Source organism: Lichenostomus cassidix, chromosome 1, assembly GCF_008360975.1.
Source record: "Lichenostomus cassidix isolate B80296 chromosome 1, HeHo_3.0, whole genome shotgun sequence".
In the NCBI taxonomy this organism is placed as follows: Eukaryota; Metazoa; Chordata; class Aves; order Passeriformes; family Meliphagidae; genus Lichenostomus; species Lichenostomus cassidix.
In genome coordinates this window covers 69,177,473-69,203,697 of record NC_139479.1, presented here as the reverse complement: position 1 = coordinate 69,203,697, position 26,225 = coordinate 69,177,473, and the positions used below count along the sequence as shown (strand labels likewise).

General features: G+C 41.0%; 1 protein-coding gene and 1 long non-coding RNA gene across 3 annotated transcripts in view; one reads left to right on the top strand and one right to left on the bottom strand.

Moving 5' to 3' along the window:
• Positions 1-660: 660 nt before the first annotated feature.
• On the bottom strand, positions 661-4,185 carry LOC146444857 (uncharacterized). Its single transcript, XR_014852674.1, has 3 exons — positions 3,572-4,185; positions 3,213-3,437; positions 661-1,216 (listed from the first exon to the last, which is right to left on the bottom strand). It is a non-coding gene; the product is annotated as an uncharacterized LOC146444857 (long non-coding RNA).
• A 285-nt stretch (positions 4,186-4,470) lies between these two features.
• Positions 4,471-26,225, top strand: part of WASF3 (WASP family member 3) — a 65,336-nt gene continuing 43,581 nt past the window's right edge. For both annotated transcript variants that reach the window (XM_085062579.1, XM_085062569.1), the window contains exons 1-2: positions 4,471-4,573; positions 23,292-23,382. The gene's annotated coding sequence lies outside the window, so the exon portion shown is untranslated. The remainder of the gene's footprint in view (positions 4,574-23,291; positions 23,383-26,225) is intronic.

Genomic DNA, 26,225 nt, shown 5'->3' with positions numbered 1-26,225 from the left:
CCTAAAGTTAGAGATGGTAATGGAGTACAACACTGAGGCACTCACTCTTTTCTGTGCATGAGAAGAGAGATTTCTAAGGGGCCCTATGGGACCTAGATGATAACCTCTTGCTGAAAGTCAGTGGGAAATGGATGGTAAACTTTACCCTTGATACTACAAGAGAGACAGACAAATCAGATGGAGTGAGGATACCAGTAACTATTGGACATTAGGCTGGGAGCAATCCAACAAAGTTATCATGAATCTTTCAATATCCATGTCTGTTTATGGGCTTAGCAGAGTGAAAAAGCAGCTAGGGACTTCCCAGAACACTGCATAAATCCTTTGACACTGAACAACATGTTGCTATTCCTTACCCTTTTATTTTTCTCCAGGAAAGCCTATTTTTACCTGTATAAGAGATTTTTTTCTCCCTTGACATTATACCACTGTTATGATTGGTGGCCATAATACAAAGAGGCACAGAAGTTCAGGAAAGGACTGCTGGATTTGTAAAAAGCTATAGTGAATCCAGCTACGAGAAGAAAAAATTAGCTCATACTTTGCTGATGGAAGACTACTCTTTAAAACCTTTTACACTGTCCTGTTTGCAGAAACCCAGCTATCCTTGTGACCTCCCCTCCCTTCCTCTCCCCTCCCCTTCCCCCCCTTCCCCCTTCCATTTTCGCTAGATATTCACCCTGGTCCTTGATTTTTAGTTTCATCCCATCAGTCCTAACTGTGCCCTGCACCACACTAAATCCATAGTGAACTACTGACTACAGCTTTCTGCATATAATTTTTTAATCTCTCAGGGAACTTGGAATCATGTCTTTAATGTGTTTGTTTTTATAAAGGGAGCTTGTTCAACTGGCAACGCTGTAAAACCATTAAGAGACTCTGTTCACTCCCACTGTAGATCACCAGTCCTTGCTTCATAGGATATCCTGCTACACTGCCCTCCCAAAATGTCATGGCCAGCAAGGAAAAACGAGTGCTTTGCATAGCAAATAGTTTTTATGACTTACAGTTAATGGACCTTACTATTAATCGGCAGAATTACAACTCCTGTTTAGTTGATGAAAGTAGCTGTCTTGAAAAGTTATTAGGCTTCCTTTTGTTCTTGCTTCCCTGCTTTTTTTTCCCTCAAGATTGATTACACAGTGACTCTTTGAACTTATATTGAATGTTTCCTTTGAGGATCTACTTGCATCTTGGTTTCATATTCTTTGTTAGTCTTCCAGTATTCCAGCCATCCAGGGATAGCAGAGGGAAAACAATAAAGAAAAAGCAAAATAATTAATAGTCTCAGGAAATAAATAGTCCTGAAAAATATGAGTCATATGGTAATATCAATAACAATGGAAACATGAACAGCATGAGAATTACACATGCAGCCTTATCAAGGCTAAAAAGTTTAGTGACAAAGGAAAATAAACTCCATTAAGAGAGATGTAGTGATTCATAGACATCTTAGGTTGTGCAATGTCTGTATCTGCTGGCTATCCTAAATCAATTACTTCAGTCAAGACATAGTTCCCCTTTCTCTGGGGTGCGGCTGCGGATGGAGGGAAAGCAATTTATTTCAAAAGCTGATTCAGCAAGAAACTCTGCAGGGGCCTATCAATGTACCATTAATAATCAGAGATGCTGTAATGATTACTGGTGGCGTTGTAAGTCATTTGCGCAACACTATTTATTTTAACATTATTCAGCAATTTTGTGTTTCCTGAAAGACAAAAAGGTTCTCATATCATGAAATATACTCTTCAGCAGGAAGCAACAAGCAGTGTAACAGGCTTTCAAAATATTGTTTCTTCTTACGCTGTATCTTTTTTTTTTTGTGAAATTAACTATTCAAGAAAAGGAGTTCCTTATAAATTTGATCTAAACCAGTGATATTATAAGCAGACATTAAGAAAAACGCCGTGCTCACTTCCACTAACTCATCTTGGTGTCAGTCTCCAATAACCCTCCCTTTTCATTACCCTGTGAAGTCTGATTCTTCCTTCAAGTGAAATGAATAGAAGATCAATCCTGAAAATCTCTTAGTGTGCCAGTCTAAACATCTATTTACTGCCTTCAGAGGGCTTTTCTGAAGCATGATTTAACTTAAAAATAATACTGGTTCATGCAAATGCTGATTCAATTATTCTTTGCATTTAATTTAACCACCTTTCTTTTTCTCTTAATGAAAACTCAATACAGATTCAACACAAGTTGTCCGGCATATTTGCCTTATTTGCAAATTCAAAGGCAAGGTCAAAGCAGCAGTAATAAAGCTGTGCTTGAGTTCCTTTTTTACAAGATCTAGATGTTATTAGAAATGCCACTAAAAATGTCATGAATACAGAGGAGAAAAATGAAAGCTAAGAAGTAATCCAGGAGACTGGGAAGCAGCTGGAACGAAATAAATGTTAATTAATACCTTGCATCACACAGTCTACTCACTTGTATTGAGCAGAAGAAAAGTACTGGTAGAGATAGGTCTGTTTGAAATTAATATTTTTCAAACCTCAAGATCCCATTTTCAGCATGAAAAAAGGACCACTGAATGAGCATGAATGCAGCTGTATTTTAACAATAGCAAGTCACTCTCCATTTTATTTTACAGTCTCTGAAGAGTTTCCACTTGCTGCATATGTGTTTTAGGGAAAATACTCTTTTTTGGATAGAGAACAGATTTTTCTCAAAACCTTGGGACTTTTTTGCACTTAGGATTTTTGTCCCACTAAGCCCTTTTGCTGGGTAAAAAGCCTGCTGCTTTCTTCTTTTAGGGTTATGTTACTTAATGACTTATTTTCTGTTTGCTTTGCTAGCGACCATAAAACTGTCACCATCTGCAGTTCAAAGCTGGCTTGCTGCTTTTTGCTATGTAACCTGGAGTGATTACAGCAATGGCTCTCAGCTATAGCTTCTTACCACAACTGATACCACTATCTAAAATATAAATAATTTTCCTGAAAATTATAGCAATGCTGCATATTGGTTTTCTTGTGAAAAGGAGGAGTTTGTGAACCTGCAACTTTGCTGTAAGGCAAGATGTGGGGTAACTGAAATGGTACAACTGGGTTTGAGTCCAGTAAACTTTTGGTTGCTGGAGACGGTGTTTAAAAAACTCTGCTTTCAGCTGTGATTATTTTTATTGACTAGATAGTATTTATTCAATATTCCTGAGGCAGTGGCTGCCCCTTCAGCTTTCCATAGCCCGAGACACGAGTGCCTCACCGTACCTTGGGGTCCAAGTGTCTGCAGTGGAGCAGCCTGAGCCTGCATGGATAAGGTTGGATTGGCTGCCCATCATCGCAGTGGGCTACTGCCTGGTCCTCTTCTGTAGAGCATCATTCCCAGTCGTGATCGTGGGGGAGTTCCCGACCTCTCTGTCCCATACAAAGGCCAAGCAGAGACTCTATCGATCTGGACAGCCTGCTGAACTGAGCAGAGCAGCTGGTCGTCATCTTCATGAGCATGCAGGTTTTGGGTGAACTGAGTTAGTCATCATCAGCTATTGAAGCCCCCCGGCCGGTAAAATCCATTTGGCCATTGTTCTACCCACCCTGCCCCTCCGAAGTCTGATTCATTTCCCACCTACTTTTTTCCTAAAGGCTTTGAGGCGCGCAACAAAAGCCCCGCTCCGGGGATAACCACAAAGCACGGCAACTCAGGCAAAGCGGGAAAGGGCACATTGTCGGGCTGGGTCGGCAGCTGCAGCCCTCGCAGTGCACCTGCCCAGCGGGGCCATGGCCCCGCCAGCGAGCGAGAGCCCGTCTGCATAAACATGCATCTCCTGGGGGCCCGGATGACCGGGAGCCGGATTCAGCAGGAATTGGGTCGCAAGGGCAAGGAAAGGGCAGGGGGGACGGGTGGGTGCGCCTGTGGCAGTCAGGATTGAGGGCAGAAGCGCCGCAGAGGCCTCTCGCGGGCACAAGAGGGGCCGGGGAGGTGGGGGGTGGCAGCACAGACCCCACGAGCGACGTGGAGGGAGACGCCAGATGGCCCCGGGGGCTGCGAGGGACTGGGCACCGCTGTCCCACAGCCGGGGCCGGGCGGGGAAGGGGTGGCTCGGGCAGCGGGGGAAGGAAGAGGCGGCTGTTCCCGAGGGGCACGGGGGGCTCGGGGGCCGCCTGGGAGCCCCAGGGCAGCCCCCATTCCTGGGGGCTTGGGCGGCCGCACGGGGCCAGGCGGGAGCCAGGCCGGCGCTGGCAGGGGTCGAAGCGGCGTCTCTCAGCAGAGAGACGAAAGGATGAAGGGAGGGATGGAGGAAGGAGGGAGAGGAAAGGATGGAGGGAGAGAACTGCCCTCCCTGCGCACGGCCGCTCGCCAGCCCCAGGTAGCGGCCGCTGATTGACAGCTCTCCCCGCCCTTCCAGCGCTCTCATTGGTCACTCCCCACGCCGATCAGCGATCCGCGCCGCAGGGCCCTGCTCCCCATTGGCCGGGCTCGCCCCGCCCCTCCCGCACGGGCCATAGGGGCGGTGAGGGGGCGGGGCCGAGGCTGAGGGGCGGGGCGGCGGCGGCTTAGCCCGCGAAGGCGGCGGCGGCCGGAGCGGGGATCGGCGGCGGCTGGAGCGGGATGGGACGGAGCGCGGTGCCAGGTGGGTGCGGGGCTCCGCTCCAGCCCCCGCAGCCACCGTGCGGGGAGGGCGGGCGGCGGCGCTCAGGGGGTCCTTTCCCCGCCTGGGAGGAGCGCGGAAGGGGAGCAGCCGCTCTTTAGCGGTCTGCAGCCCTCGGGGATAATCCCGGCGCTGCCCTGCGGGAGCCCCTTTCTCCTCCCGGCCGCGGCGGGGGCGCCGGTGGGTGGCTCTGGAGCTGCTGGCTGTGCTCCGCTGGCCCGGGCTGAGCTGCCCGTCTTCGGGCCCTCTCGCCTCATCTTTGTTCCGAGTGCTCCCGCCGGCCTCGGCCCCTCGCCGGTCCCCGGAGCCGCGGGGCGCGTTCCCTTTCCCCCGCCGCGCTCGGGTGGAGGCTCCGGAGCCCTCCCTGCGCGGGGTCGGGGACAGGCCCCCGAGCTGCTCCCCCTGCTCCCCGGAGCGCTCCGTGCGGGCAGCGGCAGCGAGCACGGCGCCCATGGCCGGAGCCTCCCGCCCGGAGCTCTGTCCCCGCTCTTGCTGCCCCCCGAGCGGCCCCGCGGCGGGGCACCGGCACGGCTTGCCCATGGCCAGCGCTCTTCAAGTGCTTGCCAATAATCGTCTTTGGCTTTGAAGGGCGCTGCGAGTCCTTGACAGCTCGGGAACTTTGAAACCTTTCCCCGCCCCACCGCGATTTGGCTTTTTTTTGGTGGGTTAATTGTTTTTTTCGACTTGGTTCTTAAGTGAATGTGTCGCTGAGAAGCAGCTGGGAGTCTGAGTGAGTGCAGGCGTGTGAAGACAGGGATTTATCTCAGCTGCTGAATGTCTAACACTGACCTAAAAGCAGTTAAGAAATGCTTTGTTTATTCTCCTTTTTTTCTGATACAGTTCAGCAATCGCTGCAGATAACAGAAGAGCTGATAGTTTGAGGTTGAGCAGTAATCTGTGAAGTGGGGCCAGTGCTTGAGTGATGGGTTATTGGATACACTTGTGAGATTCCTTGATAGAAAACACTTCAGAGCACAAATGGTTTAGTGTGTGTGCTGTTTGTGCAGGAATAGGAAAAAGCTGTCTAGCTGTAGTTCTTTGTGCCCCTTTGGTAAACTACAGGGAGTGAGGAGACAGTATTCCTATTAAAAAAAGATAGAGCCAAATTATGAAAGCAGCCAGGAACTTTAAGAAACTTTAAATCTGGGGGTGAGGAGGTTGTTTTGTCTTGCCTATCAACCAAGACAGGCCTTTCCCCCCCCCCCCCCTTCTTTTTAAAGCTTTTCATAGGGAATAAAAAATACTGCATTTATAGGAGACAGCCTGTTGTTTTGACTTTGGCTGATACAGTGTTTTCCATAAACTAATAGTGAGTGTACTTGAAGAAAGGAATGAAGTAATGGAATAAGGCTGCAATTCTTATCCTCCAGTCTCCTGTCCCACACCACAGTGATCTGTAGTTCAGATGCTAAGTTATGTGGCCTCTAACACATGGAGGCGGACATGCTATGAAATAAATATGTTAGAGCAGTGCTCTAAGCTGGAAATATGTTAAAGTTACAGGTTACAGTGCTTGCAGAATTAAAGGATTCGGGGTTAAATCCTGTGTTGGAGCCATGGAACTGAGCTTTGTTAGTTGTTATGCCACAGCTTTTTGCCTTCAAGTTCTCATCAGAAGAAAATACGCTAAGATGGAAGGACAGCTATCTGCCCACAGGCCCTAAGTCATTCTTAGTCAGAATTAGGATGTTTTATCTGCAGCTATTCATTTGAGACCAGGACCATACTATGTTTCCCTTAAATGATGTGGAAACTTGATTTGTTTCCAGCTGAATTTTGGAGATGAGTTGTGCAAAGCAAACTTTTTCTGTCCCTTGCTGGAAGATTAGTTTTGTGTTTATATAGCTAGTGGCAGTATGAATGGAGTTATTAGGCAGTGAACACAGAAGTTTTGTTGTACATGAAATAATATATAATTGAGCCAGTCCTCTTCTCGTTTTCCATGGCTATTTTCCTCAAATAAAGAGAAAATAGAAAACATTTTTTTAATCAGATACTGAAACAATAGTCTTGATTGTACTGAATAGTTATGGAAATTGAATAGTCTTTGTTAATCTTTCCATTTGTCCATGGAAGTATTAAAAATGATTTTACATGTCAGAAGTAGAATTGCTTGTGCTTTAAAAAGGTATTTTCATAGCAGGAACAAGTTATTGAGGCTTCATGTTTGGTTTTTACGGTACAACACATGTGACATTTCATAGTTAATAACAGCATAAACCTGTTTTGTTTTTCAGTATATGCCTTGTCTGTGCAACATGTCTCAAAGGATTATGATTTTAGGAGTAGCAATATAAACTCCTTGCACATCAGCTACTCTTTGGTGTGCCTACTTTAGCTCAGGTTTATTTAGTTTATTCTCCAGTGAGAAGGTACAGAGCACTTATTTTTTTGAAACAAGAATAACACAGTCTGTGGGCAATATTCCTGTATGGAGGAAAGAGAAAGAAAAGCCATCATCTGACAGATGAGAGAGTATTTGAACTGTCTTATACAGTGATGAGAAGGACAGGGTTTCTGAAAACCTAACCAAACCAGAGCAGATACTTTGGTGAAGAATTCCAGAAGAGCTGATGGTAGCTGAGTGTTTCAGTCACTGCATTAGTGTCACCTGCACAGTGAATTAAATTTCACGCCTTTGCAAGTCTTTCTTTTTTGATTAAACTTCCTGCATGGACAGTCACATCTTCGTATACGCTTTGTTCTTTTGAGCAGTCCCAGAGCACTGCCTTCCAGAGTTCTCCTGACTGCTTTCTGTGTGGAAGGAGCAAAAAAATTGTCGCAGTTAATTTCAGCCTGCTCTTGCAGGCCTGTCCTTAGATGATGTGCACTTAATATTGTCTTGTAACTGCACTTGAATCTGATACAGGTTGTGTAATAGAACCCTTCTTGGATTTTTCAATTCAAATGCAATGTGTTGTTACTTCCTGGTTCATGTATGGCTCCAGTGAAAACTTTTGGGCAAGTTGTGGTCATTGCTTGTGACTTGTTTTTGTTTTATTTTTACTTGCATAGGATCCTGAGCTACAGGCAGTGTTATCACATGAATTACACTACTAGTGTAAGTTACTGACCAGGCTGTATGTGTCCAGTGGGTTATGATACTAAGTTTTGTTAATTATCTCAATAGACGAAATACGTTAATACACAGTACTGATGGGGAGCAATTGGTTTTGTAAGGCTAATTTTTTAGTTCTCTAATCTTAAAGCCATTTAGTCTATGGAGATCATTGATAGGATCAGATTACAAATGTCTTCCAGTGTAGGATATAACTGTACTTTGCCTTCAGAAGCTTCCCTGTACAAGGAGTATGATAAGTTGCAAGCTGTCACTGCTTATTCTCTGAAAAGAAAAGGTGGAGGTAGAAGGTGACTATTAACTTCTCCATATGGAAGACTCACATACAGAATACCTGTAATCTAAGAAGAATTAGTGTCTTGACTGAGAATTAAATCCAGGCACCTTGAGCCTTAGCTCTGTAGCAGAACTGCTACAGCACTCACATTCTCTCCTGAGAACTTAGTCTGCCTTTAGAGGTAATAATGAAAATAACCTCAAGTACACTAGTTATTTGTTCAATTTTAACCAACTGTTTTCCTTCACGTTTAACTATTATTTAGATCTAAGCAAACCATTGGTAAAAGCTGTTGAGGTGTTGGATTGGGCTGTTTTCTTAACTGGAAAGGCACGGTTGTTTTCCACCCCTCTTTTGAAAATTCAAATAACTGAAATATTTTTAGCTACTGATAGATGTAATTTTTTCTGCCACAAGAGGAAATAAAACATCTGGGAAGAAATTAAGAAATTTGTTTGTGCAAACAGCTGGAGATCAAAATGGTAGCCTTTGTACTGATTTAAGCTGCAAACTTGGAGCTTATCTTTGGTTTCTTTTCTTTTGGCAGGCAAGGTAGCTGGAGAATTTTTTTGAAGGCTTCTAAGTACAGTAAATATTTGTTGGATTTGCTGGTTTTTATTTGTGTTAAGGATTTATAGGTGTCTGGAATTTCAGCACATTGTGAATTAGTTTTTCCTTTCACATACTGGAATATTCTTACATTGAACTGATGGTGTTTTCTGGGTCTAGAAATGACCCAGAATGTATGGGGATTTTTTTTTTTTTTTGTGGACCTCTCAGTTCAGTAGAATTTTAGTTGCTCTTTAAAGATTCTTGGAGCTCCTTCCTATCGTTGCTAACAAATATAATCTCTTTATTCTAACAGAGATTTGGTAGCCAAATTCAGTGATAGGGGACAGCATGTGTTTCTGTTGAGTGTAGAACATTGTGTGCCAGATTTATTAAATACTTCAGTTTTGTATATTCATTATATTTGTATCACTTGCATACTTGAACTGATTTACTAATTTATATTTTCAAGTATATGTTTTAGAAGCAGAAAAATTGAGTGTCATTCAGTACTTCAGCTGATGGATCCCAGATTTCTTGGGCATCTTCACATTGACAAACCACTTTGCTCGTAACAAGTAATAGTTGGAGAGCTTGTGTATGTAATGGGTGATGCATAATGCATCAAAACATGTTAATAGTATCCAGTGAATGTTGGAATTGATTTCTCGATGTTTGTTTTGAAATCCTGTCATTGAAAAGGTCAGTATCAAGTGATGCCAAGGAAAACCATTTATCTGCTATGGACTTGGTTTTGTCCTAACAGAGCAATAGGCAGCTGTGGGGACTAATGTGCTAGAAGACAAGGCCTGCAAAGCTTGTTTTATTTTGAAACTTCAAACGGCCTTTGGAAACACTTCTTTGAGAAGTTCTTCTGCCTCATTACGTGTGAATGAATAAGTGAAGTTTGAACTTGTGAATTAGAAGGGAGGCTTTAGAGGAAATGTGGCTTTTTGGCTTTTTCTGCAGCAGTTAGATCTTGCTGATGAGTATTCTACAGAATGTTGAAATTCTCTGGAACTTATATCAGCACAGGTTTACTGCAGAGTTATTTCCTGGGAAAGTAGTGGTTCTCTTTTTAAAGCTTGACTGTTGCTTTGAAAGCTTAAACAGCTGCAAACATGGACAAGAATACATCACTTCAACTGAAGCCTTTGATTTCATGCTGAATTTGAAGACACTCTTGTATCAATGTTTTTCGCAAATGGAATATTGAAGCTTCTTTTAACCTCTGCATGCCAACTCGAGTTGGAGTGGGTCTGCAGTTAGGTCTTAAGTCATAGTTGAAGAGGATGTATTGGAACAAATGGTTTGGTTACAGTTTCAGGTTATTTAACTGAATAGTAGGAGAAGGGTGTTTAGATTGCTAGACAAGCAGATATGCTAGCCATGTGCTTTCTATCTGCCCTTCTTTTGGCAGAAGGAGCCAGGAACTAGTATTTCACAGCGTCTTTTTTTTTTTTTCCTTGATGGAGGAGATCCTGTCTCCTTCTGCTTGGTCAGCTTGCTTCTCTTGAAGCTTTCCCTTCTTCAGGTCTTGGACATCTCCACTGTAGCTATCACTGTGTGTTTATAGGAAGTAAAGAGTTGTAAAGCTTGGGCATGGTAAGTGTGATACAGCTGAATGCTGAAATGAGGAGGTACAAATGCCTTGCAGAGGAGTGTCTGTGAGTGCACCGAGGTATAATCTCACAGCCCTCACACGAAGTGTAGCTATTGTAACATTTGCCTCTATCATCAAGCACTGCTCATGCTCTTGTAGACTATCCTGAAATTTCAGGTGTTCTTTGATTCAGGGTGGGTAGCTCCACCCAAGCACACAGTGAACATTGGGAGCTATGCCTCGTTGTAGCTCAGGCCATTAATTCTGTAAAGACTGATCTTCATGTCTTGTTGCAGAATTTCTGTGCTGGATTTGCACTGGTAATGACAAGAGAAACTGCCATGTTGCTGAACTAGTAATTGGTTACATTTTTAACCTTAAGAATTTCTATTATCCTGAAATAGCTGCATCTGAGATACTTTTGTAACATCATTGGGATTCTGATCTTTTTTGTAAACTACTTACCATCCTTCTGAAGAAGGTGTGTGCTTTGCAAAGCGTTGTTATGGTTGCTGTGCTAACAATTCTGAGGGCCTTGAAGCTTGCATGGATCTGCAGCTTGCTGCCATGCCTGGTCACTCAGCTGGCTGAAGCATTGTCTGACTAGTTGGCTTGAAGCTGAGCAGGTTTAGCAATCTTAAGTAATTTCTACATATTGGAGGGTGATGGCACAGTTCTGTTCAATGGGATTTAGAACTCTATTTGCAAAAGCTGGGGAGAGGCAGGTAATACTCCACTGTTGGGGAAAATTTCAGAACTTAATGTTGTCTTAGCTGCTTGAAATGGACTGTTTTATGTTACTTAGTAAATTGATCCAGTTACTATTTCTGTGAGTTATTAGTGAAGGACAGAGTCAAATATTGTAGCAGATTGCATCTTAAAATTCTGGTTTTCTGAAATGTGCAGAATAAATTCTATGTAGTATATAGTTGAATTTTCATGTTTCTCTTAGCCATTTTGAGTTTTAATCTGAAACTATTGAGGCAGCAGTGAAATAACTACCTTTATTGGTAATATTATTGCTGCCTGTGGCAACTGCTGAAACCCCAAATCCATTGCTTTCTCTCCCTGTTCCATGCTTTAAAATGAAGCTGTTAATGCTTTGTATGCTACTTCCTCATTTGCATTTTCTGTTCCACTTCCTCTTGCTGCAAACTCTCGCTGATGCACTCTTTTCTGAAGTCTTTTACTTCCCTTCAAAATTGTCTTCTATATCCTAGTGTTCCCTGTTAAAAAAAAAAAAAAAAACAACAAAATGTTATGATGAACTTCTGCTTTGTGTCATTTCTAGTAAAACCCACAGATGCCTTATTTTTAGAGAGTGAAATAGTTGGAGACATAAAAAAAACCAAAAGCCAACAAACCACAACAAAAGCCCTTCCCAGTGCCACATGCATCCCTGAAGAAATTTAAAATGGAGGGAAGTAGATGCAAGACATGAAGTGTAAAATCCTTGCCAAATATAAATCCTTTTTCCCTTCACTGAGCAAACTGCTTACTATCAAATTTCTTTAAGCCACAGAATGTTGTTTTTGGCAGGAACATCAGAAAGAGTTTTCTTTCTTTTAAACAGTTGTTGTTTGGAAAACAAGCATATGTTTGGCATCATCATGGATTTCTAAAAGAGGAAAAAGTGATTTTATTTTCAAAACATATAGTGGAACTGTATTTTCAGCAGAATCAAATGTTAAATGCTTCTGGAAGCTTAAATACAATACTGTGTCCCTACAGTTGGTTGTCAAGGTTGAAACAACAAGCACAGTTAGCCCCGAAGCTGCTAAATGCTAATCTGAGTTTGGAAAGAGTTTTTCTCTGCCAAGTTAGCTGAGGAAGTTAGAGAAGCACACAGGCAGCCTGTAACATTAAAGTTTTTTCAGGCAAACTTAAATGTTGAGGTTCAGGTACAAAAAAAATGCAGCTTCATTTTATACTTTTGGTAATGGTGATGTTAACTGTAAGACCTGTGACTCTAAAACTGTATCCCCACTATTATTCATCTTGGTGGAATTATGGCTGTTAATGCTTTTGAATATGAAGCATTAGAAAATACACTGAATTAGGTTTTGTGAACTTAAGGAGTGGCAGTCTAAATAGTGAACAGCTTTGATTTGTTGGTCAAAGATAACTTTCTTCGTGCCTCATCACAGAACAACAAACAGAGCATAGAGCAGTCTGGGTTACTCAAAGAAGTTTGTCTATGTTCATTGAGTTGCAGGGACAGGCTAAGAAAGGAGAAAAATCCCATGCTTTAGCACTGAGTGGGAAACATCAGGGAGATTTAACTGTGGGTGTGGGAAGTATGGGTGTTGAATCTAGAGCAATTAAACCAGTGAATTTAATTGAGGGTTACTGAGAGTTGTATTCTCTTTAAGATGTTCAGCCTGATACTTTAGAGCTAAAATATGGAGGAAACTTTCAAACAAAAGCTTGTCTGAAATACAAAGCTTGAAGGACAAGGGTTCTTTTGTCACAAGTGTATTTTTGAGACTTCTAAATCCACTTTGAACAAAATACTAAAATAAATGTAACTGTAGGAAGATAAGACTGTAGAAATAATTGAATTCCACTGTGGATTAGTTAATTTGCATTATATTAGTGGTGTTCTCTAAAATATGCCTTCCATACTTTTTTTGCTCATTTCTGAAGGTGTATAATGAGGTGTTCATCCTCTTTTCTTGTTCAAAGTATTAGGACTTGCTGATTTAAATCAGATTCTTATTCGGTGTTAACAGAAGAACAAATTTTGCCGAAGTGGGAAGCTTGAGCAGAGTGCTTTTCTTTGGGCTTGAAACAACTTTTGGTGATTTTGAATATAAGAGAACGTGACCTATGGAACAGCTGGCCCATAAGTAGTAGTTTTGTTGCAGAATATAGTTTTTGGATGTTAACTTGGTAATAGGCCACTCCTAAATAAAGGCCTTTCTCAAGAGCAAAGTATCTCTATACTGTTGTTATACTTGAAAATGAGGTAGTTGTGAAAACATAGGATCTTGAAAGTGTTGGGGACACTCACCTCTTTAAAAAAAAAAGGTGTGATTCCCATGGTAATCTGCAACAAGATTTTCTAAAATAAAGCCAGTATGCATCTGCACTGTGCAGAAAGAAAAACTGTATTATTTGGGATCAGATGATAGTTTTAAGTGGAAATTCATAAAGGAGGCTTTGAAAAAAAACAAACCCCAAACAACAGCAAGACCTCCAAATAAACAAGGTTCCACCTTGGATGATCTGTGTTAGTTCATTGTACTTGATGCAGAGTGTGCTGTGGGTTTCATAACCTGTAATAATCTAAATGGTCAGCTCAGATGATTGTGGTGCTTATACCACCTCACCACTTGTTGGCTGTAGAGGTCACGTCTGAAGAGCTACATGAGCATTTCAAACCAAGGTTGGGTGTGGTAGAAGAGTAAAGGCATCAAATTCTGGATCTGGTGAGGCTTTATTTGCAACTTCCAACACATCTGCAGTGCATGTGCTGGTGCTCTTTGAACAAAAGCTTAATCCACTGAATATCAGTAGTTTTAATCAAGCCTCCTTGTTTGGTTGTATTTTATTCCTCTCCTGCTCTTTTGCCAGCACCAAGCAGCTGTTAAATGAAGAGGGCAAGAGGAAGCCATGTGTCACAGCTGTGCAGCTCTGGCCCTGCCCTCTGGGAAGAGGACCTGTTACTCTTCAAAGCATTGTGTGGTTTCTGCTTTTTTTATATGGAGGTGGGAAGATGTGGATTTGCAACTGTGCCAGGTTTCCTGCTGTCTCTTCTCTCTTTCTTCCATCCCAGAGCGAAGTGGTCAGTAATAACCAAAATATCTGGTTGCTTCCATTTCTGAATGTAAGCCACACGTTGCTCTGGAGCTGTCAGCTGCTGCCTGGGCAGGCATGGCATTGCCCTGGGATGTGGCATACCTTCTTTCCTGTGATACATCCTGTGCCTCCACTCCTGCCTACATAGGGTTAAACAGAATAGCTGCTCTTCAAATGAAAAAAAAATCCTGCATGTTAATTGGCAGCCCATGCCTTTCAGCAGCCAGTTGCCACATTTAATGCTTTTTTTCCCCCCCAAAGTCAAGATATTTTGCATCTTACATGATGTAAATCTGTAATTAATTACTGGAAATCTAAATTATTTATAGTTTTCAAAATGTTCAGTAGAGGAAGGCGAAGTTGAAATGGGTATTTTCTAGTTGTTGGAAGACTGAGGAAGGGATGCAGACAAGACACCAATCCAGAATAGGATAATTTACCTGCAGTCATATTATTATGGAGAAATTTGAGATGTGTATGTTGTAGTTATGGATTAAGTATTTTAGGTTTTCTTTGTGGTCAGATCATATCTTTGTTACTGTTTCTAAATCTGTTAATGGAAATGACTTTCTAAGATGCTGCATTTGTGGCAGCTGACTGCCTCTTCTTCTTCCCCACAGTAGAAAATACTTAAAATGGCTGTGAATGTCATAGTGAAATAATCTGAAAAATAGGATTTATTGAGTTTGTGGGAATGTTTAATGGGAACAGGTGAAACTAGTCTCTTCATTTAGCATCAACTGCATGGTGTTGAATCTGATGGTAAAGCAGTAGATAACCTGTATGGGTTATGTAATTAGGATAACGAAGTTGATACTTTTCATTACCCATATTAAAAAGTGTTTTAAAATTCCCTTTTATGAAAACAGGTCTTAATTAAAACCATAAAAATCTCATGGTAACAGCAGGCATGATGGTTTTAAGACCTTCTTTTCAAAAGAAAGACCTTCAACCTTCTTTTCAAAAGAAAAAGTGGACTTTATTTCATATACTTCTCTATTTCTGGTGATTTGTTTGATCTTCCTAAACTGCTAAGCTCCTCTACATTGAGTGAGATTTGAGGTCACAGATCCATGCAAAACTGCTTCAGTTTAACTGGCTTATAAATAAAAATGTTAATAACAAAAGAAACCCAAAAGAAACAAACAAAACTACCTGTCTCATCTGGCCCTTTAAAAACAGGAGGAGGGAGGGGGGAAAAAACCCTAGAGAAAATGGGATAGACCTGAACCGTGTAGTTAATACTAGAGTATGCCAGTCTCTTTCAAGAGCAGCTTTCCAGCTGGGGTGTAAAATGGAATGATTCAATACGTAAGTTTCACCTGTTAAAATGCTTTAATTTCTCTCTCTACTTACCCTCCTTATTTCTTTACATAATAATGTCCTTGACTGAACCCCATAGGTCAGCTGTAAGGAGTCACTAACTGTTTAATTCCATTGAGTTTTAATTTTATAAATGGTGGCTCTTTAGTGATTAATCTGTATGATACTTCTGTCTGTTAAAAAACAATTTAAATGCTTTTTGAGTCTTTAAAATTGGGGGGAAACTCCACACTTTTCACAAATATCTTCCACTCTGTGTCCTAGTGATAAAACATACTGAGTTTATGTATATAGAGGGATCTGTATCTGTAGATACACAAAGCTTTATAAGTACTGAGAACTTAACTACAGTATTAGCTATATGCATACCTAAGTATGTGCATATGGGAGAGAGCTGTTTATGAGAGTAGAAAATTTCTGTTGGAAGAGACCTACAGCCATCATCCAGTCCAACTGCCTGACTGCTTCAGGGATGGCCAAAACTAAAGCCTGTTGTTAAGGACATTGTTCAAATGTCTCTTAAACACTGTCAAGGACTGAGGCATAAACCACCTCTCTGGGAAGCCTGCTTGATTGTGTGACACCCAAACCCTCCCCCCTTGGTAAGGAAACACTTCCTGCTGTCCAGCCTGAGCCTCCCCTGGAACAGGTTTGAACCATTCCCATGTATCCTGTCCCTGGGGTGCCTGGGAGAAGAGCTCAGCACCTCCCTCTCCACATCCCTTTCTCAGGAAGCTGTGGAGAGCAATAAGGTAGCTGCTCAACCTCTGTTTCTTCAAGCTAGACAAACCCCAAGTTCTCAGCCACTCATCACAGGACTTTTCCTCCCAGCCCCTTCTCCAGCTTTGTTAAGCTGCTCTGGACACATTCAAGCACTTCCACAACCTTCTTAAGCTGTGTGGCCCAGAACTCCAGGAGATACTCGAGGTGAGGCTGCAGCAGCGCTGAATGCAGCAGGACAATCCCTTCTTTTGCCCAGCCAGTGATGCTGTTTGATGCACCCTGGGACAGGGTTTGCCCTCCTGCCTGCCAGGCATCACTGCTGACTCAGATTGAGCTGCTGCACACTAGGAACACCAGATCCTTCTCTGCAGGGCTGCTTTCCATCCATTCCTCCCCCAGTTTTCTCTTGTGCCTGGCATTCATTCATCCTGGGTGCAGAATCAAGCATTTGGACTTGTTAAATTTCATGCTATAAATCAAAGCCCAATGTTCCAATCTATGTAGATCCTTCTGCAAAGCCCCCTGTTCCTCAAGAAAGCTAAAAGTACCTCCCAGTTTGGTATCACCAGCAAACTCCAGGTTCACCAGTAATGGTGCACTGAACTCCTACATCCTGATCGTTGATAAGTGCTGGAACAGGACTGACCCTGGAACGGATCCTTGAGGAGCACCGCTGGGGACTGGTCACCAGCTCAGGATGTAGCCTCATTCACTACAACCCTTTGAGCTCTGCCCTTCAGCCAGTCCTTCACCCAGCACACCATGGACCCACTCATCCTGCAGCTGAACCAGCTTGTCCAGAAGGATGCCTTCCTAAAAATCCAGAAAAACTGCATCTACTGCATTCCCTTCATCCACTAGATGTGTGAACTTAGCAGAAAAGTTTATCAAATTCGTTTATTAGTTATGACTTTCCTTTTGTGAACCCATATTGACTGTGCCTGATAATTGCATTATTCTTTAAATGCCTTTTGGCATTACCCAGTACAATCTTTTTGTCCATAATTTTTCCAAGAACTGAGGCTGCATGAGCTGGTCTGTAGTTTCCTGCATCCAGCTGCACTCAGCTCTGAGGCTCCCAATCTAAGAAGGATGTGGACATGTTGGAGCAAGTCCAGAGGAAGACCATGATAATAATCAGAGGGTTATAGCACATCTCCTGTGAAGACAAGCTCAGAGAGCTGGGGCTGTTCAGCCTGGGGAAGAGAAGACTTTTTGTGACATGACAAGAAGTAATGGCTTTATACTGGAAGAGGGTAGATTGGCAGAAATTCTTTACTCAGTAGGTGGTGAGGCACTGGAACAAGTTGCTCAGAGGTGTTGTGTGGTCTCCCCATCCCTGGAAGTGTTCAAGGCCAGGTTGGATGTGACTGAGCAGCCTGGTCTAGTGGAAGGTGTCCCTGCCCATGGCAAGGGAGTTGGAGCAAGATGGTCATTACAGTAATTTCTAATCTAAACCGTTCTGTAATTCTATGAAAAAAAGCTCGGAATACCATTGTTTTTAATTTACCCCTAGTAGTCACTTAATCACCTCCAACAAGTCCAGTGTTTTTTTTAGACCTCTTGCTATTTATATACTTTAAAAAGCCATTTAAGGGATCATAAAGCAGTTCCCAATGGGAGCAAGCTTCATATCTCAGTTGGGTTTTTTAATAAAGGATGTGGCCTCTTAGGAGGACATAATAACAGGGAAGATGAAATTTTTTCCATGTCCCCAGCTCTATACCACAAGGCATCATTCTGTCAGCTGGGGTGAAGGGTGTGCCCTCTATTCTCCAAGCATTAAATCTGAGTGCTCTTACATTTTTTTGTTTCTTTCACCACCAACCTATAGGGGAATTAGCCATGGAGTCATGTGAGTGGTTGCTTTCAGCTAGATCCAGATGTAAAAATATGTCTTGGCCCTGAATGGTGTGTGCTAGAGAGAGCAGCTGCTTACTTGATCCAGGCTGTGACCATCTGCATAATTCTGATTCCATGGAATTGAAGCTGGCTGTCAGCTATGGCAGTGCTGAATCATTTAGTAGGACCTTGGTGCTGTCTCCTTCCCTGTTGCACTTCTTTATAGATGTGGCATTTTCCCCCTTTTAAAAATTATGTAAGTTCTGTTTAATTTCTTTTTTCCCCCCCCGCACATTCTGAAGCTTACTGGATTTCATTTATCAATCTTGAGGTGTCTCATTTTAGTGGTTTATGGGGGTGTGTGTATATATATATGATATTGTTGGCTGATGCTTTTCAGCAGGGTTGTGTGACCTGTGCTGATTCATGCTTCCCTTACTCTGCCACTTCTCTCTAATGTTACAAAACTGTAGCATACAAGCTGCATGACCATCTACTATTTATGGAGAAGTATGTGTGAAGAAAATCTTAAGTTTTGTCCAGCACAAGGTGAAATCTGGTATTTGCTTTGAATGTCAGCTGTTAATTATCTGACAATATTTTTGTATTGCTTTTGTTACCAAACTCAGGTATTAAAACGAAGCATTTAACTTGAAAGTCTTTCCCATCATCTAGCCTTTGACTAATCCCCTTAATGAACCCACAGGTTTTCTGTCTGGAATACTTACACAAAGCATCTCTCTAGATGTTCATGCTTTTTAGCAGTGTCTGCTAACAACAAGAAGTGAGGGTGAATGCTCCATAAAGTAGAATTCAAGGGATCTTTCTATTTTAAGAAACATATTCTTAAATATTAGTAACTGAAAAACTGTGCTATGTAATGCTGGGTGGGAAATAACTGAACTTACAGAGATGCTCTCTGCTGAGGATGACCCATTTTTAATGTTGTTACGTGAGTGGTGATCCACTCCACTAAAGCCATCAGCATTCCTTTTGTGAAGTATTAGGGAGGCATCTCTAAAGGCTGGGAATGGAGCTAGGAGGAAGCTCTTTGCTATTCCGTAAAGATGTGTACACTGAACTTACGGAGAAGAGTGCAGGGCTGTATTGGGAGAAGGAGCAGGCTGATAGTACATGAAAGACTTGTACTGTGGTATCAGGATTATTACCTGTGAAGATCTAGGGATGGTGAATGCTGCCAGCAAACCATTTCAAGTGTTTGAAAACATTTTGATATTGATATCCCATCTGAAATCTGTTCCTTGTCAGAGGAGTTGGTCTTCTTTCTTTCCCGGTGGTGGAAGAACCCTTTCTTTTTGGATCAAAGATAAGAGAGCTACTTCCTGTCTGCTGTGGTTGGCACTAGTAATTTGTGGTATAATCTTTGTTTGGCTTCATTTGCAGTAAAGAGTAACTGCTGACCATTAAGAAGGGAGTGTAGTCCTGAGCAAACCTCTAGCTGTTGTGGTACTAAAGAGGTGATAGATGTGGGGATGGTCATGCTTCTTACCAGCCAAGAATGTCTGACAAACCACTGCTGTTACTGGCTGGCTCATAGGCTCAATGGGCTGGCTTTTGTAGATTGCAAAATCTCTGAAGATCAAGTGTTTAACCTCAGATAAATTCCACAGGATGTTTAGGATTTTGCAAGCCTGATGTTTAGATGGCTTTCCTCTGTCCAGTACTGAAGGGCTGCTTTAGTCAGTCAAGTTGTGTGAATATTTGGACCATAATCCCATGAGTAAAAAAGGAATAAAAGAGATACCAGGTACTCCACACAGGTTAGGTATTTTTAATTTATTTGCCTGAGCTCTAAAGGAAAACTTCAAGAGCTTGAACTTGTTTGTTCCTTGAAAGGAATTGGTGGCAAAGGACACGTTGGGTGCTGTGACTAAGTCTGACCATCAGAGTGGTTCTCAAGAAGATGCAGAGTGGCTAATTGTCCCTTGGGGGCTTGTCAAAGAGCAGATTGCTCTCCACGTTCCAAGTACAGTGTTTATCCCAACTAATTCTGCATTTCTGGATGCTGTGGAGACTCAAGACTGTGGACTAGACAACAGCAAGTGAATCTTTAATTAAACACCACCTGGAAAACATGAGCTGCCGTGTCTTTATGCTGCTCCTGTTCTGTGCCCAAATTTAAGACTGGGATATGGATCAAGTCTAGTTTCAAGATAAACTTTTGAGTTTTCTTGATCAATCTCATGAAAGCTGCTTAGGATGGGCTACTGAGAGGCCCCTTAGTTTTAAGTAATTGATTGTATGGCTCTTTAACAGAAAAGCCCCCATCCCACTGTAGAAGTACTTAAGATCAAGGGGGACCTAACCACTAACTGATGTGCAGTTCTACTCTTTGAACACTTCAGAGCCTGTCTGGGTTTTTGAAATGTGTGTTGCAGAGTTACAGTAGTTTTCAAGATTGAGTTTCATGCTTTTAAGATTGAAACAATCAGGAAGTTAACAAGGCAAACCAGTATTGAGGATTTAAACTACTTCCTTTTTTGTGTGTATGCACTGGTAAAGCAGTACTAGAATTCAAACTATAGTGGTAAGCTTTGGATCTCCATATATGAAAGCATGTTTTAACACCCCCACCCCCCCCCGAAAGCAGACTTCAAAATAAAATCCTTTTCTTGCCATTTTCATGATGACCTGCCATTTGGATACTTTTAATCCTCAATCTGGGTAAAAGTTATGTCTTGCATTAAATCCTTTATGGGTTTTTTCCTGTGGATTTTGGAAGTAATCCTATGTGTGCCATATAGCTTGTGCTTCAGATTGCTTGCCTACAATATCGTCATTTCTAGTTCTGTTTAGAAAGCTTTAAAATGTCAATTTTAAACAAAATTCAACTGGATATAAGTTTCTTAACCAGAAGTCAGTGCTACACATTCTGCATGTCTAAATTCTTATCCTGTTGAAACTGTTTAGTACTTTCTGTAATTTAGTCTGTGAATGCATCAAATGGGGCACTTTGCAGAGGAGTCAGTGATGTTCTTGGTAATGAGTAAGAATCTTTTTATAATGGCTTTTGTTGGGTTTTTTTTTCCTCTTGGGGATTTCATGGGAAAGAAAGAATCCATTATAAAGGGAATGTGTGTGGTTTTCACAGTTGTGGCAGTAGATAGGTATTGCTGGAGTGTTAGTGGTGTACCAAAACTTATTTTCCTTTCTGTATCTCGTGTTGTGTTTTCATCATAGCCATTCATCTTAAATGCAGAACACAGAGTTAAAGAGTCCAGCGTTTCTCCTCTGGCTTATCCTGGGTCTTTTTCAATATTCAACTTAAAAAACCCCAAAAACCTGACTACAGAAAAAAACTCTAAAACTGCTTGACATTGACCATGTCTTGATTTTTATTTTTTTTAAAAATTTTTTCCCCTTTTAAGGATTTATACCAAAATATATGTCAAGATAGTTTATTTGATTTTATTTCACTGTGAAAGCTGAGTCTCATCCTCGCTATGTGGCAATTCTCAGCTTTCTTTCCATCCCCAAATAGGTCATATATTATCTGAGTGAGGAGTTCTTTCAGCACAGGATGGATTCAGGCATCCTGTTCATGTAGTGCAGCACTACAGAGGTTGTGTAGATGTGAATGATGGACGTGGTAAACTGCAGCGTGTGGTGCCAATGTGGGGAACTGAGAACTTCATAAGGTGCTTTTGCTGCTGAGGATAATGTAATGTGTAAATACATTCTCAGCCACGCTGGTAGTACTGGGGGGTTTAAGACCTATATAAGTTCCAGTCACCTTGTATTACAAGTGCTCTGTGATGTCTGTTCTGTAGTGTTTTTAATGGAGTACTATTTGCTCTAAAGCAGATTTACTATTTCCTGAACCACAAGCATACTTAAATCATTTGTTGAAGTTGCTTATAGAATCACAAAATAGCCTGAGTTGGAAAGAATCTTAAAGAACATCTACTTCCAATCCCATTGCCATGGGCAGAACACTTTCCACTAGACCAGGCCGCTCAAAGTGCTATCCAATCAGGCCTTGAACACTTCCATAACTTCTCTGAGTAACCTGTTCCAGTGTCTCACCACTCTAACAGTAAAGAATTTCTTTATAATATATAACCTAAACTTATCCTCTTTTAAAGCCATTCCCCCTTGTCTTTTCATTACATGCCTTTGTGAAAAGTCCATCTCCAGGTCTCTTGTTGGTCTCGGTACTGGAAGGTGCTGTAAAGTCTCCCTGGAACCTTCTCTCCTCCAGGCTCCTGTGTTCATAGGACAAAGTGCTCCAGCCCCTCCAGAATTCCTCCTGGAATCTCATCAGCAGGTCCATGTCCATCTCATGTTAACTTTGGGTAATAGGATCCTGTCTGACATAACTTAGTTGGGTTTGTAAGCTGTGTTTGGAGGCACTTTCCCCATGTAGTACACTTATCTTGATAATGAGAACATGAATGAATGATATGTGTGTGAGCCTTTTATAATATGTCTCTTCCAAACAGTATTTTCTCTAAGCATGCAAACATTTAAATGAGGACCAAGACAGTGATGAACGCGTAGATTTTGCTAGCAAATTAACTAGAGGACAATATTTTATTTGATATAGGTGGTTACTGCACCAGTGCTTACTGGAATCAAGGTTTGGACACAACAAAGCTCTGTTATTCTAAGGGAGGATGAAGGAAAGTGAGGAAGGCAGGTGGTGACAGTGAGCAAGCAGGGTGCTGCTGTCTTGCCTTTGAGAAATCTGTGTGGTGACTTTAACAGTGTCTTGCTCTTACAGATGCTTTGTCTTTCTTACAAATCCTGGTTTGTAATTTTGTCCTTCAGATAAAGAAGTTTTTTTTCCTCTTGTAAATTTTAATTCTCTGAAATATTTAGGCAAAAAAATGCATAGTAGCACTCTTTAAAAATATGGTAGTAGTATTAGCCTCCAATAAACTTGTGGTCTGTCTTAGAGATAATTTTTGTACAGTTCTTGCAAAAAGAGCATTTATATCTTACCACAAAACCCCTTAATTTATAAAAAATTAGTTTATGACTAAATGTTAATCTAGAAGTCAGAATGTTCTCTTGATGCTAGGAACTGTAATATTTTCATGGGAGCATCTCAATACTTAATTTTTGTGAGAGATTATCATTGCTTTTTTTACTCTTGTTTTAGTGGGTTTGTGTTTATTAACATTTAATTTGCTGTGACGAATCTGAGGGACTTAAATATGGTGTTTTATTGTGCTTTACTGTAGGCTTTATATCATTTTTCGATCCCCATTGTTTTCATGGGGGTAAATGTTACTTTCTCTGCAGATACTTCTATTTAAAAATTGATTATAAAATAACACAAGCAATTTTCTTACCTTAAACTAAGCTGTAACATGAAATATTTAGCACAAAACAGTTAAAACTGTCTGGATTCTACTCATGCATATTTTACTGAGGTTTTTTTTTTTTTTAGCTGATCACTGAACCAAAACCCATTTTTAATGCATATTTTTAATTATTCTGTTACTGAAGACTAAGCTAAATTTGTCTTTGTTTGCAGGAAAAGCCACCTGAGTGTGCTAGGAAGTTAGAGAACAGCTGTCTTCTCAAACGTGTCAACAGAACAGATATTCTGTACTCCTTTTTAAATGGTAAGTTGTTCAAGAGAGCTCTTACTGAGCATTCCTTGTCACTTACTTTGCATTTGTGTGAATCAATTACAAATAGCATTAAAGACTGTGATAAGTCCCTTGAACTGAAGACCAGTGATGAATTTTGGAAACTTGTCCAGAAGGTTTTGAGTTAGTGTTGGGAAGGAGGTTTATATTTTTGTGATGTTGAAGGTATGCTGTATTAGGCCCTGAAACAAATGTCAAAAGCATTACTAACCCAGGAGACTAGAAGCATTTAAATACTAACCTTCTTTTGTAGAAAACCAAAATAAATTTACTTTATTTATGGTTGTTCATGAAATACTGGATTTATAAATTTGCATCTGTTAATTACTTTTACCCTGTATAATCTGTACTTTGTTGATGTATTGTCTAAGAGATTTAAACTAAATCTGCTGAGGTTGAATGTTTGTTTACCTCAAAGTGCAACGGATAATAAAAGATTTATATTTATTGATATTAAACTAGCTGTGTGGGGAAATATTCCCCTGCCCCCAATCTGTTTCAGCTGCCACACTCAACACCAGGGACCTTTAGATGAGGACTATCTGTTGTGCTGGTGGAAGAGTAGCACTTCCCTCACAGTGTGACAGAGTGGGACACACTGTGGGTGGTGCTAACGAAGGACTACTGCCAAAATCCAGACAATTTTGTTACAATAAGTAAAGCTGGTAAGTGTGTGTATGTGGATATTTCCAGGGAGCTGCAGCTTGTTGGCTTCTGCAGTGGGAAAGAGAACTTTTGAGCAGGGGAAGAAGCTGAAGAACAGATTCATTGTTCTTCCTTCTGAGAGCCTGAGGTTAAAAGTAGTATTAGCTACTTGTAAGAGAGACAAGTATGAAAAACAAGTATGCAGCAGTGCTTTAGGAGACTGTTGTTTAGGATCCTGTTCTCCTCTGTCCTAGAGCTGATTCTGTCTATAACCCTATAAAGGATCTGGCTATGATCCTTTGCCACGCTTTTCCCCTCAGCTGAAATTCACTTATGCTTATTTCAGTGTTGAGTTCCGAGTATATGCTTGATGATACTCAAGATTCTTACCAGCATGTCTGTTCTGAAAGAGATTGCACTTTAAGTTAGGAAAAAGAAGAATTCTGGAAAATGCATGCATTCACAATTTCAAGTAGGAAACTGTTTGGAGGAATGAAGGAGTCAGGAAGCAATGTAGTACCCACAGAAGTGTGAGAGTGGAAGTTTAAGCCCAGCTTTTACACAGAGTTTAATTGAAGTGTCTAGTGTTTAACTAGCCTGGAGTTTAATGTAACTGAAATGTGTATAAAGACAATGCTGAACATACTTGAGAATAATCAGCCTTGGAATTTTTTTAAAAAAATTAAAACCTAATTCTGGTAAACAATCTAATTTTTGGTTGAACATTGATCATTCATGTATCACAATTCTAATTGGACATACAATTTGGGAATTACCTGATCAATAAAATGAGAAACTTGTACTTAAAATAATTGTTGATTTCTACAGAAATGTAATTTTTTTTCTTTTTAAATTTCTATTAAAAGAATTTCACTTACAAGTCATATAAAAAAGTTTAAACAGCTTAATTCACCTGTTCTGGCGTAAGACATTTGAATTTGAAATTAAGTTACTAATTTTGTCACTTGGATTATAGTTGTGCCTTGTTTTGCTTCTCTGGACTTCCTGCTGTGTTTTGCTAATATAAATGCCCCCAAAAGTTGTCAGGTTGATAAAAATACTATACTAAACATTTGTAAAAGTTGCTGATTGCTTAAAATACCATCCTGTGTGAGTATCTTTTGTGAGCACTATCTTTTCTAAGCTTCTGTTACAAACCTACAATACTACAATACAAAAGTGTCTTCCACAAAGAAAGTTAGAGAGCATGTAATCAGGAGTGAAATACCAGATGCAGGGCTTGAAAATAGCCCCTGATGCTTTCCAGCCCCAGCTGTTGGAATTCTTTTGTCATCGCGTACAAGCAATTCTAAGAAATATACCTTTACACTTAGTTTGGCAGATAAAAATGTTTTGTATTCAGTTACATGTTTTGGAAAAAGATGTGAAAATTGTTTGTGATTGCTGTGTGGATAATACTCTTCCAGTCTTTAGAAATATTTTTATTGGGAAAGCAACTTGGGTATTTTTAGTCAGGGTTAAACCGAATTTGTATGCCAAGACTTTTGCCTGTACTATCTGACTCTTCAGTCATGTAACCTGTGTCCTTTAACCTTCATGGCTGCTAAATTATAGAATTACTTAGTAACTTAAATCTGTGATTTAAAACAAACTATTAAAAATAATTTCCTGAAGGAAAGAAGCTTTTCAGAATAGGGCAGAGTAAGTTTGAAAAGTATATTGGGCAGGAGAGAAATAGTCTCTGGAGAATGTTGGAAGGTTTTTGGACTACTTGACCAGCCAAAATCTGTAGATCTGTAATTGTAGAGAAGTGGATGGGGGGAGTAGTGGGACAATGTTTTCTCAATGGTCTCATGGGGGTGGAAGAAGACCTGTGAGAGGGGCAGAAGTATCCCAGAATTCTTGCATTACAGACGGTAAAGCCAAAATGAAGTGGAACTGGTTTTGGGAGAGACTAACTTAAAACATGATAGAGAAGTGATCACAGTTTATCTTGAGGTACATGTATTTCTATGAGCTTTTCTTGTTTTCTGTCTGATTTTGATGTTCAGAGAGGCCGAATGTTTTGAGCTTAACTTTCTCCTGTCTGGGGTTAAACTCTTTTCAGTATGCACTTATTTACATTTTGGACTTGACTGCCTGGAGTTGAATTAAATTGCAGCCTGGCAAAATGGGTTTGATGTTAACAAATTTCTTCGTGTATTAAAACT